General features: G+C 34.5%; 1 pseudogene; it reads left to right on the forward strand.

Annotated features, from left to right (window-relative positions):
• Positions 1 to 9,486: 9,486 nt before the first annotated feature.
• On the forward strand, positions 9,487 to 10,538 carry LOC141489439 (SWI/SNF-related matrix-associated actin-dependent regulator of chromatin subfamily E member 1 pseudogene; annotated as a pseudogene).
• Positions 10,539 to 12,759: the final 2,221 nt, after the last annotated feature.

The raw sequence follows: 12,759 nt of genomic DNA on the forward strand, positions 1-12,759 counted from the left end.
TTTGAGTGCAAAGTATTTTATAATTGTGTTTATACAGTTTCTGGGTCTGTCTTGGCAGGTAGACTCCCAGTTAGTTTATGTTGTCTGCAATTATTTTAAATGAAATTTCTCTTTCTAACTCTTGATAGAAATCTGCTGGATTTTGTTGGTAATACATAGAAATGCTGCTGATTTATGTGGGTTTTTTCTATATCCTGCAACTGTGCTAAAGTTTTCAAGTTTTTCAAATAGTTTTTAGTTGATTTTCTATGATTCTCTAAGTCTACATCATATAATCTGCAGGGAGTGAGAATTTTGTTTCCTTTTTGGTTATTCGGATTCCTTCAATTTTTAAAAATTTATTGCTAAAGCAAACATTTCTAATATAATATTGAGTAATAGTGATGATAACATTGTTGTTCTATCACTGCTCTTAATGGGAATGTTTCTATTCCCATCATATATAATTCTTGCTGATGGTTTCAGATAGTTACTACTTATCATTTCAAAGAAAACTCCATTCAATGCTCTACTCTAATATTTTTTAATACAAATGGATGGTATATTTCATCCAAAGATTTTTCAACATCTATTGAGATAATCATATGATTTCTCTTACTTTTGTTAAGGATATGGTCCATTATGCTGATAATTTTCCTGATATAAATCCTACCTGATTGCAGTGTATCAGCTTAGTGATAATTTTCTATAATTTATTAATGTTTTATTTAAATTTTTGCATCAATTTCCATTAAGAAAATTATTCTATTATTTTCCTTTTCTGTTTTGGCTCTTCTGGTTTAGATATTCAGCACCAAATTGTACATAAGAGGAATTTAACAGGATATCTCAGTCTATTCTTTTAGATAGTTTATTTAGAATTGGAATTAATTGTTCATTAAGTGTTTGGTGGAATTTACTTGTAAATCATTCTGGCCCTGGAGATTTTTTAAGGAAACGGTTTGAGGACTTGTTCAATTTTCTAAAATGGGATTATTTAAGTATTTTATTCTCTTATCTGTTAATTTGGGCAATTTAAGTTCTTTGTAAATATTCATCTATTTAATTTAGAATGTCAGATTTATTGTCATACAGCTGGATAAATATCTCTGAATTATTACTTTAATTTCCACCTCACTGGTGTTGACTTCACCCTTTTCATTTTGATACTGGTAATTTGGTTTTCTTCCTTCCATTTTTTAAAATCAAATTAACCAAAAGTTCATGTTATAAGAACTATTATTGGTTTCTTATATAAAACTAACTCAGTTTTATATATTAGGTCAATAGTTTTCTTGCTTTCAATTTTATTATTATCTCCCTTGATTTTTAGAATTTTTAATATGGTATTAATTGAGGGTCTTTAATTTGTTCTTTTTCTAACTTTTTTTTAGTTGCATGACCAAATCATTGGTCTCCTCTTTCTCTATTTCATTTATGTACCTATTTGGAGATAAAATTTCCCCTAATAACTGCATTGCCTCTACTCCACAAGTTTTGGTATGATTTCTCATCATTGCTATTGCCCCAGATGAAATTATTAATTATTTCTAAGATCCTCAAGGATTAGATTATTTAATTTTCAATACATTTTTAGTCTATCTTTTTTCATGGCCCTTTATTGCATGTAATATTTATTGCCTCAAGATCTTAAATGGATGCATTTAATATTTTTGACTTTCTGCATTTGATTGTGAGTTTTTATGCTCAAATACCTGATCAATTTTTTGTATACCTACAGAAAGAAGGTATATGCCTTTTGATCCCTATTCAATTTTCTCCAGAGGTCTATCATATCTAAGTTTTATAAAATTCTATTAACTCCCCAAACTTTCTTCTTCTTTATTGTATGGCTAGATTTATCCAATTCTGAAAGAAGGAGGTTGAGGTATCTCAGTAGTCTAGTTTTCTTTGTCTTCTTATAAGTCATTTAGCTTTTCTTCTAAGAATTTGCATGCTATAGTACTTGGTGCATATATGTTTAGTATAGAAATTTTTCATTGTCTATGGTACCTTTGTAGGAGATATAATTTCTTTCCTTATGCTTTTTAAATGAAATCTATTTTTGTTTTTGCTTTGTCTGAGATAAGGATTGCTATGCCTAATTTTTTCTCTTCAGCTGAAGCATAATATATATATATATATGTATATATATATATATATATATATGTGTGTGTGTGTGTGTGTGTGTGTGTGTGTGTGTGTGTGTATTTTAGATTTTTGCAAGGCAATTGGGGTTAAGTGGCTTGCCCAAGGCCACACAGCTAGCTAATTATTAAGTGTCTGAGACCAGATTTGAACCCAGGTACTCCTGACTCCAAGGCCCTTGCTTTATCCACTATGCCACCTAGCCATCCCAATGAAGCATAATATATTCTGCTCCAGCTTTTTTACCTTTACCCTGGGTAATTCTCTGTTTCAAATGTTTTTCTTTAAAACAACATATTATAGAATTTTGGTTTTTAATCTACTCTGCTATGCACTTCCATTTTATGGAAGAGTTCATCCCATTCAAATTCACAATTATGATTATTAATCTTGTATTATCCCTTTCCATATCTTCCCTTCATTTGTACTTTTTTCTTTTCTTTCACCCTATCCCTCCTTACCAGTGTTTTGCTTCTGATCACAGCCTTCCTCAATCTGCCCTCCCTTTTATCAGTCACCTTGCCTTTTCTTTCCCCTCTCCCCTCCTACTTTTCCCCCTCATTTCTCCACTCTCTTCTATGATTTCTTCCTTCCCTTCCCTTCTTTTCTCCTCCTTATTCCCTTTAGAGTAAGATAAATTTCTAGCCCCAATCGAGTGTATATGCTATACCCTTCTCTCCTTATGTTTCTTGTACCTATTCATGTGATATAATTTAACACATATTCATGTGATATAATTTAACACATTCTGCCTCTGCCTTCCTCTCATCCCAATACAATCTCCTTTTTAAAGTCTTGATTTTAATTATCAACCCATCAAAATCAACTTATGCCCATATCATCTGTGTAAATATAATCTCTCTAATAGAGATACAGTTTTCAAGATTTTGAAGTATCCTCCTCCCATGTAGGGATATAACTAGTTTAATCTTATTCAAAAACATACCTTTTCTTCTTCCTAGTTTATCCAGTTTTTTATTCCTTAATAATTATTTTCACATTGCTGCAAGAGTCTTGTTGTAAAAGTAAACAAAATCCCCTTCCATCCAAAAAGATAGAGAACCTCAAGAAAAATAAAGTGAGAGAAACAAAGGGTACTTCACTGTGTTGAGTTACCATCAGTTCTGTCTCTGGAACAGATACATATTTTATCATAAATACATCAGAGAACTTGTTTCAATATTTTTTCCCAAAGTTTCTATTGATAGATGTATTTTCCTCCATCTTATTTCTTCCATCTCCATTTATTCTATTCTCTCTCTCCTTTCACACTGACCCTCCTCAAAAGTGTGTTGTATCTGACTACCCTTTCCTGCAATCTTCCTTCTCTTCTATCGCCTACACCACCTTTCTTTGCCCTGTGCCCTTTCATCTCCTCCCATTCCCCATGCCCTATCCAACTCCAGATCTCCCACCTCCTATCCCTATAGATAGATTTCTATACCCTATTGAGTATGTATGTTATTTCCTCTCTGAGCCACTTCTGATGAAAATGAAGACTCACTTGTTCTCCCTCATCTTCCCCATTCCACTCTTTTTTTGCAAAAGTTTTTTTTCTTGCATCTTTTACGTGAATTATCTTAGCCCATTCTAACTCTCCTTTCCCTTTCTCCCAGTGCATTCATTTTTTCCCCACTGACTCCATCTTTACATTATACCTTCATATTCAGCTCTCTTCTATGCCTTGTCTATATATGTTCCTTCTAACTACTCTAATCAATGAGAAAGTTCATATGAATTATTAGTATCATATTCCCATGCAGGAATATAAGCAATTCAATATCATTAAATCTCTAATCATTTGTCCTTTATGTGTACTCTCTCTATGCTTCACCTGATTACTGTACTTGAAGGTCAAATTTTCTGTGAAGCTTTAGTCATTTCATTAGGAAATTTTCAAAATCTCCTATTCCGCTGAATGTCTATCTTTTCCCCTGAAAGAGATTGTTCAATTTTGCTGGGTAGTTGATTCTCATTTATAATCAAAGCTTTCTTGCCTTCTGTAATATCATATTCCAAGTCCCATGAACCCTTAATGTAGACACTGATAAATACTGTGTAATCCTTACTGTAGCTCTATGAGATTTGAATTGTTTCTTTTTTTGCTGTTTGTAATATTTCCTCTTTGACTTGGGAATTCTGGAATTAAATGATGATATTTCTGGGAAGGTTTTATTTTGGTATCTCTTTTGTAGGTAGATTTTATAGGTAGATTCTCTCAATTGCTATTTTACCCTATGCTTCTAGGATGTCAGGGTAATTTTCCTGGAGATTTTCTTTAAAAATGAAGTCTAGACTCTTTTCCTGGTCATGACTTTCAAGTAGTCCAGTGATTTTTAAATTATCTCTTCTGGATCTGTTTTCCAGTTCCGTTGTTTTTTCCAATGAGATATTTCAGATTTTCTACTACTTTTTCATTCTTTTGGTTTTATTTTATTATTTCTTGATTTCTCACAAAGTCATCAGCTTCCCTTAGCTCCATTCTACATATGAAGGAATGATTTTCTTCAGAGAGCCTTTTTTTCTCCTTTTACGTCTGGCCACTTCTGCTTTTTAAGTTATTCCTTTTCTCATTGACCTTGTGGACTGCTTTTTCCATTTGACCTAAACTGGTTTTTAATATGTTATTTTCTTCATTTTTTACAAATTCCTTGACCAAACTGCTGACTTGGTTTTCATGATTTTCAACATCACCCTCATTTCTTTTCCCAATTTTTCTCTACTTCCCTTACTGCATTTTCAAAATCTTTTTTGAGCTCTTCCATAGCCTTTGAATAATTCCTAATTTTCAGGGAGGTTTTGCATCTAGACTTTTTATTTTGCCATTTTATAAGTGTGTATTTTGATCCTCCATGGTGCTAAAGTAATGGTTGGATCCTTTTTCTTCTGTTTGCTCATTTCTCTGATTTTAATGCACTTTCTAAACTTTTGAGGGATTTTTAAACACCAGCCCCCATTTGGGGACCTCAGTTCCTTCAAATTCTGTGACTGAAAGACTGACTGCTCTCATGGCCTATGCTCTGGTCTGTGGATGGTCATAAGTGCTCCCTTCTGCCTTGGAGATCTGAGGAGGGTCCCTGAGCTACTATGGCAGTATAGAGCCCTAGATTGCCATCTGGATCTGAATATGAGCAAAGCAGCAGAGTCCTGCCCCAGGGAGAGCAGAGATACCTCTTCAGTCTTCCTGATCTCCTTACCATCTATGGACTAAGCACTCAGGTAGCAGTTGCTGGGTGGTTCCACAGGCTTACTTTTGCTTCCTGGGGTGAAGTTATGCTGAGGCTTGATTGGCCTGGGATTCAAGTTTGCAATTTTCCCATTCATCTTATAAGTTGTTCTTGGAAATCCCTGGGCTGAGAGGTCTGGAAACCACCCCTGCTACCATGGACCCAAGAATACTGTAGGCTGTTTCTGGAAGAATGGAGATCTTCCTGTAGATCTTCCAAAGTTGTCTTAGGCTGGAAAATTGTTTCACTAAGTCTTTCTGTTGGTTCTGCCCCTTTATAATTTGAAGTGATCTTAGGGAGAGCTTCTGGGAATTTCTACCTCCATTCCACCATCTTAGCTTTGCCCCCTGTTTATCCTCATGTTTTCAGATTGCAGTTTCTGCTCAAATCTGGTCTTTTTAATCAAAAAAATTTGAAAGTCATCTATCTTTTAAATATTGTTTTCCCCTAAAAGAGGTTGCGAAATTTTAATGGGTAGTTTATTCTTTGATGTAATACAATCTTTGCCTTCTGTACTATCATATTCCAGATCCTTTAATTCTTCAATGTTGATACTACCAAGTCCTACACAATCCTGTGATTTCTTGGTATTTTAATTGTTTTTTCTGGATGCCTGTAATATTTTCTCCTTTACCTGATAATTTTGAAATTTGACTGTAATAATTCTTGGTGTTTTCATTTTGGGATCTCTTTTGGGAGGGGATCAATGGATTCTTTCAACGATTCTTTTGCCTTCTGTTTCTAAGATATATCCTTGATGATTTCTTGAAAGATGTTGTCTGGGCTCTTTTTTTTAATCACAGCTTTCATGTAATTTATTAAGTCTTAAATTATTTCATTTGGATCTATTTTCCAGGTCAGTTGTTTTTCCAATAAGCTTTTTAAAAAAATATTTTCTTCCCTTTTCATCTTTTAAAAGCTTTGCTTGATTGGTTCCTGATGTCTCAGAATCATTAACTTTCACTTGCACAATTCTATTTTTCAAGGAATTATTTTCTTCAGTTAGCTTTTGTGTCTCCTTTTCCATTTGGTTAATTTTTTTAAAGGCATTGTCTACTTTTTCCATTTGCCCCATTTTATTTTTAAAGAATTGTTTTCTTTTTCCATTTGTCCAATTGTCCAATTAAAAGAGTTGGGTTTATTAGTCAAATGCAAGATGTGGAATTTCTTTTGCAGTTTTTTTAAAATTCTTCATTGAAATTTTATTTATTTTTTCTAATTTCATACAAAGGTAGTTTTCAACATTCATTCATTTGCAAGTTCATGAGTCCCACCATTCCTTCTCCTCTCTGTATGGTGGTGAACAAACTCGTAAAATTTGTGTTTAACAATCATTGAATATTTCTCATATTGTGAAAGAGGAATTAGAATTAAAAGGGGAGGGGAAAAACCATGAGAAAGAAAGGAAAAATATGAGCTTTTAAAAAAGTGGACATAATATGTTGTGTTTTGCATTCAGATTCCACAACTTGTTCTCAGGAAGTAGATGGCATTTTCCTTAACAGATCTCTCTGAATTTTCCTTGATCACTGAACTATTGAGAGGAAGCTGCATCCAACATAATTAATCATCTCACAATGTTATAGTTAATATGCAGAATATTCTCTTGTTTCTCTTCACTTAGCATCAGTTCAGGCAAGACTTTCCATGCTTCTCTCAAGTACAGTCAGTAATGAGTTCTTACAAAAAATAGTATTCCATAACATTCATATACCATAATTTGTTCAGCCATTCTCCAGTTGATGGACATTCTCTCAGTTTCTAATTCCTTCTCACTACAAAAAGAGCTGATAAAATATTTTTGAACATGTGAGTCTTTTTTTCCATTTTTCATTATCTCCTTGTGATATAGACCTAGTAGTGGTATTGCTAGATCAAAGGATATGCATAGATTTATTGCTCTTTGGGCAAAGTTTCAAACTATTCTCTAGAAAGACTGGAGTTCACAACTCTACCAATAGTGTATTAGTATCCCAACTTTCTCATATCCTTTCCAACACTGATCATTTTCTTTTTTTGTCAATTTAGACAATCTGATAAGTATGAGATGATACCTCAGAATAGTTTTATTTTACATTTCTCTTATCAATAGCAATTTGGATCATTGTTTTATATGACTAGAAAAGATTATTAATTTCTTCATCTAAAAACTGTCTTTCATGATTTTTGACCATTTAACAATTGGAGAATGACTTGCAATCCTATAAATTTGATTCAGTTATTTATGTTTCAGAAATGAGTCCATTATCAGAAACACCAGTTCTTAAAATTGTTCCAGCTTTCTACATTCCTCCTAATCTTGATTGCATTGGTTTTATTTATGCAAACCTTTTTAATTTAATATAATTGAGGGGTGGCTAGGTTGCATAGTGGATAGAGCACCGGCCCTGGAGTCAGGAGTTACCTGAGTTTAAATCTGGCCTCAGACACTTAATAATTACCTAGCTGTTTGGCCTTGAGCAAGCCACTTAACCCCATTTGCCTTGTAAAAACCTAAAATAATTTTTAAAGTATAATTGAAATTAACTATTTTGCAATTTATAATGTCTTCTATTTCTTGTTTTGTCATAAACTTCTCCCCTCTCCACAGATTTGAAAGATAGAGTATTCCTTGTTCTCTTAACTGGTCTATGGCATCACTCTTGTGTTTAAATTCTGTATCCATTTCTACTTTATTTTGGTAGAGGATAAGAGATTTTGCTCTCTTCCTAGTTTTCCCCCCATACTATTTTCCAGTTTTCCCCATCAATATCTGGAGTTCTTATCCAAGATACTTGTTTCTCCGAGTTTAGCAAACAGTAGATTACTGTAATCATTTACTACCATTTATTTTGTATATTTTCTAGTCCATTGATCCATGACTCTACTTCTTAGTCAGTACTGGACAGTTTTGATGACTACTGCTTTATAATATAGTTTTAGCTCGGGTACAGGCCATCAGGAATTTTTGTCGCTCCAGATGAATTTTGCTACTTTTTTCCTAGCTCTATAAAATATTTTTAGTAGTTTTATTGGTGTGGCATTGAATAAGTAATTTAATTTGAGTACATTTTGTCATTTTTCTAATTGTTTAGAGCTGACTTTGGTGCAAAGTAGTTTGTAATTGTGTTCATATGGCTTCTGGTTTTACCTTGGGATGTATATTCCTAAGTATTTTATGTTGTCTAGAGTTACTTTTAATGAAATTTATCTTTCTATATCTTAATGTTGGACTTTGTTGGTCAAATATAGGAATGCTGATGATTTATGTGGGTTTATTTTGATATTTTATATTGTATAAGGACTATACTATTGGAACAGAAGGAGTGAGTATACTTAGAGGGCTTGGACATAAATGGATCATGAAGTGATTTTGTTTTACATGATACTTTAGTATAGTGAGAGAAAGTATACTTGGGAGGTTATAAATAGATTTTGATTTTCATTTTACTTTATTTCATAAGAATTATATTTCTATAATGTGTACTTGGAAAGAGGGTATGGTATAAATAGACTATATTTTTTGTTGTTTATGGGCTCCTGAGAAGTGGGGTTTTTTTTAGGTTTTTGCAAGGCAAATGAGGTTAAGTAGTTTGCCGAAGGCCACACAGCTAGGTAATTATTAAGTGTCTGAGACCAGATTTGAACCCAGGTACTCCTGACTCCAGGGCCGGTGCTCTATCCACTACGCCACCTAGCCGCCCTAGACGTGGTTTTCTAATAGTATAGAGGAAGGGAGTGTACTTGATCAGAGACTATGGGTATGAACTGACAATGAGATAATGTTGCTTATAAATCAATCAATCAAACATTGCGAATTGTACTTCTATCAGGACAGATGGAAGAATTATATTTTGACAGAGGGTCTGTGGGTACAAAACAGAGTTAAAACAATCAAGACATGAAAAGAAGAATTATACTAGGAGAAAGCTAGGCATTAGAGGATAAATACTACATGAAGTATCATAAAGACCAATTCTAACAGAGGAAAAGTACAGAGGGTGCGAGCACTGAGTAGTCTTACTGTTAACCTATCTGACCCAAAGAGGGAATAATTTACATTCCCAATTATATTTAAAAATATATCCTACCATTCTCCATAGCCTGGTGTCCCAAGTTCATTATTAAGGGTCTGATAACTTAATTTTGCAAAATATCAAAAAGACTATCTTATGTCCTACCTCCCACCCTAGCTCCTGCAATACAAATGCCAAACAAACTAGGGTTTATGTGATATAATCCATACAGTCATCTGGTCTACAAAAACTACAGACTGGAAGAGAACATGGGCACCAACATCCAGGTCATGTATTCCTCTGGCATTACAATTCCCAAACCTTCAGAGCCACCAGATAAACCTCTGATGCCTTATGTGAGATACAGCAGAAAGGTTTGGGACCAAGTAAAAGCTGTCTTAAAACCCTGACTTAAACTTTTGTGAGATTGGTAAAATTTTTGGAGGGATGTAATGAGACCATACTAATGAAGAAAAATAAGAATATTTGATTTAATATGAAGCAGAAAAGATAGGGAATAATGAATCTATGAAAATCTATCTTAAATCACATGCATATCATGTTTACATCAATATAAAAAATAGAGCCAAAGTAGCATTAGAGGAGGAAAGTTGATAGAAGTTGTCTTGAATGAAGAAGGAAAATCCTTATATGAACATCGAAAACTTCAGGGGGTCCAAATGACTCTGATGATGGCTTTTCAATGAAGCACACAACTACTGCCTGTTTCCAGAGAAAAACACCATCTGATCAGTTAGTTATTAAGTGAAAATATGGAGCCAGATGTCTGTTCAATCATTACCACCACCAGAATGCAAGTTCTCAAATGATAGGTTCAGTCCTCAATGGTCCATCAGAGAAAATTAAAGCTGAACTCTTGCAAGAAGAATTGTCAGCAAAAAAATAAGAGAGGGTTCTTAGAAAGCACAGTTTCATTTAACAATCAACTCCAGATGATGTGTAGTTTAAAAGTGGAAGTGGACATGGAAAAAATAGCAACTGAAATTGCTTGGGCAGAGGAACAGCAGGAGGAAGAAGAGAAAGAAGCAATGATACAGAGAAAGCACAGTCAGAGCAGTGTCAATGCTGTTGCCACCATTGAGGATGACCAAACAGATAGCTAAAGTGATGAGACAAAGAAGAGGAAAGCACTCCAGTGGAGACAGAAAAAAGAAAAAGAGGGACATAGATGACCACTTGAGCATAGGACGAGGGGCTTATTTTACACTGGGCTTCAGTCAAGCAGGACACATTAAAATGGAGCTCCAAAGGAGTGGAGAATCATCAAAGTGTCAAGGATTCCTCAGAAAATTCCCAGTTCAATAATTGCAAAACATTTCCCACACAAATAAAGACAGATTTAAATCACTGAAGAAATATTAATTGCTCATGGGTACGCTTAGCTATAATAATGAAAATGACAATACACTTTAATTAATTAATTTATTCTGTTACACCAATCAAAATACCAAAGAACTACTTCAAAGAGTCAGAAAATAAAGAATAATAATAATAATAAAAATAACCTGAAGTAACAGAAAGTCAAGAATATCCGGAAAAATGTGGGGAAAAAATTACAAATAAAAGATGGATCATCAGTACTAGATTTCTAATATACTACAAAGCATATATTAAAAAAACAATCTGTGACTACATAAGAAATAGAATGCTTGATATGTGGAATGGATTAGGTAGAGAATATTCAGAAAGAAGTGAGGCCCATAATAGAGTGTTTGATTAATGCAAAGATTCCAGTTATTGAACCAAGAACTAGGAAAACTGGAAAGTAGACTGACAAAAAAAAGGAAGTAAATCGACAGAAATGAGATAGAGACCATTTCACATTAAATACCAAATTAAGGTCAAAATGGGTACCATAATTTAGACATAAAAGGTGATATAATAAGTAATTTTGGGAAGCATGGAAGAAATTACCTTTCAGTTCTATGGCTTGGGAAGTGTTCATTACCAAACAAGACAGAATCAATCACAGGAGGTAATGTAAAATTTTGATTACATAAAATTTTAAAGTTTTTGCAAAAACAAAAGAAATGTGTAGAAGAAAGGCAGGAGGGGTGGCTAGGTGGGGCAGTGGATAGAGTACTGTCCCTGGAGTCAAGAGTACCTGAGTTCAAATCCGACCTCAGACACTTAATAATTACCTAGCTGTGTGGCCTTGGGCAAGCCACATAACCCCATTGACTTGCAAAAACATAAAAAAAGAAAGGCAGGAAACTGGGGGAAAATATTTTACAATTAGTTTTTTTGATAAAGATCTTAGTTATCATATAGGGAACTAGACAAGATTTATAAAAATAAAAGTGATTTTCCAATTGATAAATGGTCAAAGAATATAAATGATTTCAAATGAAGAAATCAATGCTATCAATAATCATGAAAAAATATTCCATTGGTAGGACTTCTGGGTAGAAGCAAGATGGAGTCATGAAACTAGCATGTGCCTTGAATTTTTCCCTGACAATGCTAAATGAAGGCTCTACACAGACATTAAAGCTATAGATCTCACCAAAAAAAAAACAACAAAAAAAAACCCAGCCCCCAAACCAAAAGACTGAAACAAGTTTTCAATTGTAGACATTGTAGAGGATCATCGGTGAATATCTGTCTCTTTGGAGGGGAAAGGGTAAGTAAAGCCGAGATAGGCAGGAGAGCAGAAAGCCAATGGGAGGCATTTAGCCACAGTGCAGCCCAGGTCCCAGGCACTAAGACAATAGCACAGGTCATGGCAGCAGAATTGTAAGCCAACAGGGAGGGTCCCAACTACAGACAAAGTCTGAACCCTAGGAACACTGGGGCAAAAGATAGGACTGGATTGGGAATATCTGTACTGCATAGAGAGAGTCTTGACATAAAGGAGGAAACAAACCTCTTCATAGGCAATGCCTGGGCTACATAGGTGACATCTTTACCAATGATAAGCCAGGACCAGACCCCAGCCCCAGGGGCAGAGCTCAAACAATAAAAATAAACAAAAAACCCTAAAAGAGCACTAATCTATGAAGATAGAGATGATAAAAATGCCTCCTCAGGAGGTGGAGTCAAGATTGCAGAATGAAGACAGGAAATCCCAGGAGCTCTCTGCCAGACCATTCCAAATACTTTTAAATAATGACTCTAAATTCTAGAATGGCAGAACCTATAGAAAGACTAAGTGAAACAATTTTCTAGTCACAGACAACTTGAAAAATTTGTGGGTTACACCTGTGTTAGAAAGGGCCACAGCATAGCCTGAGCTGAGCCAATCATAGCAAACTGGCTCCAGTCCTCCAGAAACAGCCCACAGCATGACTGGGTCCCAGGACATCCAGGTCTGAGGCACTAGGGGTGGTTTGCATACCTCTCAGGCCAGGACAAATTGGAATATCAGCAAGAAAACTCTGTGATGGGGT

This window comes from Macrotis lagotis, chromosome 5 (genome assembly GCF_037893015.1).
Source record: "Macrotis lagotis isolate mMagLag1 chromosome 5, bilby.v1.9.chrom.fasta, whole genome shotgun sequence".
NCBI classification, from domain to species: Eukaryota; Metazoa; Chordata; class Mammalia; order Peramelemorphia; family Peramelidae; genus Macrotis; species Macrotis lagotis.